Consider the following 2,677-nt stretch of genomic DNA (forward strand, 5'->3'; position numbering starts at 1 on the left):
GATGGATTGTCATAGTGATTACAACAGTAGGCTCAGGTATAGCCCTGATTATGAGGATGAAGCAGGGCCAGGGAATATATCATTATGCTATAATAGGATTGCTATGAGTCATAACTGAATGCACAGACCTAACTACCTCACGAGGCCATCACAATGTTTTAAGCTGATCAACTGTGAAGAGAAAATAGCATTGACTTAGGAGCATTTTTTTCTGTATAAGAGCAATCATTCCATTTTAAGCACTCACAGTTCCTCACAGGAAGTAATAGGCCTGCCAGTGAAAAAGACCTCCCAGAAGGGAGATGGAACCCACTAGCAGTCAAAGACTAAGTTCCAAAAAAAACAATTCTTATCTAACACAAATTTAATTTTAAAAACAAATATCAGCTATTGATTCACTCTTCTCAATGTAACTGGACCATCTCCCTGCAGTTGGACTGTCAGATCAAAACATCTATCTTTACAATGTGTTGGTCCCAAGTTACAAAAATAAACATCCAATTATTTTACCGAAAGGAAAGAAATAATATGCAATTTTAAAAGAAATGTACTAACAAGTAAAAATATATAGGAAAAGAGTAACATAGAGAATAAAGTTTTGACTTAAGTGAAGAGAGAGACTTGTCTACATGGGAAAATGTGCATAAAGGCAAGTCAGGGTGAAGACGTTTGAGTAGAAATCTACATAACTTGAATCTTGCCTGTGCCCTGAATAAAAATGATATCTTGTAGTATTATATTTCATGACTCAGATACCATCCACAATTAGCTCTACTCCTTATTCTCTCCAGGTTTTATCAACACGAGTCAGAAAAAAATTGAGATTATAAAACCCAAGGTAAAAATCATATACATATATTCCCCTAACTGTGGTTGCTTCAGACCTGGGCATATTTCTAGAAAATTTTTGAAGAAAATTTCATATAACTCTGCCTTTGCCAAATCAAGTCTCCCAGTCAACATTTAGAAAACAACCATTATTTGAGCTAAAAGTATGATTGATGATTCCTATAGAAGGATAGCAAACTTAGTCTTAGCTCAAAACTCGTGTTAAAACAAATCTCTTTTTGAAAGGGAAGAGAGGACTCTTTCACAAGTACAGACATATTTAAAATTCTTGTCTTTCTGGATCCTCACTTCCTGCAGGGTCTTACTCATTAACAATGTTCTCTGCCACCTCCCACACTTTCATGATATTATCTTTTGATACAGAATAAATTACCCAAGGTTCATTGGGATTCCAGCTGAAATCAGGTATCTTCCCAGCAGCCCTTTAATGAATAAACTAACTCTTACAGTTCATCTTCTGCACATTTTGGGGATTGTGTCTCTCCAATTTTACATAAATTCCATACACTCCGTCTATGATAAGTACCACTGGATGCTAAAAATAGTTTCATTGTAAGGCAACCACTGAACTTGGAAAATTTCATATTTATACGATTCAAAGGAATGGAGCTAGTGTTTCGGATTTCCCTAAGATCCTGCAAAGCAGTCTTGTCAGCTGATCCTGTGAAAGGAATGAAAGTAAAGAAGCTCACTTCTGCAGTGTGAGCATCAACTGGTGGGCTTGGTTTGGAAGCATTGTTGGAATGCCTTTCTAGATCATAAGCTTCTGATCATCAGCAATGACCCAAACTGAGCCTCATGAAACAGATGCCAGGAATCATCTTCAACTACTGTTGTGTGACCAGTAGCAAGGGTCTTTGCATTCACCTCTTCTCCTTCCTTGGTAGTGGTGCTGATGTTCCATGGGCAGATACTACAATCATCCGAAGCACTATGCAAATGCCCACTGTGATTTGGGTCTCATGAAATTCCATAGCATTCCTTCTGATATCCAAGAAGGTGAATCTGGTTTACACTCTCCAGATGGGACTGGCTTAGAAGAGTGTTTTGGGCAGTCAAAAATAAGAACATCAATGGATGGAGTCTTGGTTGCAATGATGAAGGGTTCTGGAGTATATAATAAACTTATTCAGTTCTTCTTGACAGTTAATCTTGCTTTCTGTTTCCCCCTCCCCTCTCCCACTGATATAGCCAGAATATCCAACTTCTCCTTTTTTGCTGTTGTGGTTTGAGGCATCAAACTGAACATTGTCATTAGGGAGTTGTTCACTAGCAATGACAAGGTGGTTTGTTCTTTCAATGTGAGTGTGCTCAGGATACATTGATGGATGTTCCCTTCTGCTCTGGTTTTATCTGAAAGTGATGGGGCAGTTAATCTGGGCTCATTCAGAGCATAGGTGATCACCTACTCGTAAAAATAGAACTGTCCTTTTCCCATGTTTTCTGCTCCTTATTAATCACATGTTCTTCCAGAACTTCAACAAATGCTGATTCTTTGTCTGCCATGGTGGGCAGGTGGGCTGTCTAGCCAGGAAGAGTCCACAGTAGAATGTTGCAGGAGGGGTGGGGAGACGGCAAAATTATTTATTTTTCTGAATTCTACCATGACCTCAGATGTTTCAATAATGGAGAATTGAATATGCTGTTAATTTACTATGTCTTAAAATTGAAATATATCAGAGAACTTAGAGGACAAGATTAAACTCTTGTATGAACAGAAAATTTGGATTTTTTCTCCCAAAAAATCAGAAAATAAATTTTGTAAAGTATGAACACTCAAATATCTCTTTGGCAGTATAAAACAGAAACCTGGAATCAAATCTGGCTT

General features: G+C 37.7%; 1 pseudogene; it reads right to left on the reverse strand.

The window, feature by feature from the left end:
- Positions 1-1,150: 1,150 nt before the first annotated feature.
- Positions 1,151-2,355, reverse strand: LOC101656270 (annotated as a pseudogene).
- Between the last annotated feature and the right edge of the window lie 322 nt (positions 2,356-2,677).

The sequence above is a fragment of the Echinops telfairi genome, unplaced genomic scaffold, assembly GCF_000313985.2.
Source record: "Echinops telfairi isolate 266 unplaced genomic scaffold, ASM31398v2 ScPeMD7_7468;HRSCAF=8506_0, whole genome shotgun sequence".
In the NCBI taxonomy this organism is placed as follows: Eukaryota; Metazoa; Chordata; class Mammalia; order Afrosoricida; family Tenrecidae; genus Echinops; species Echinops telfairi.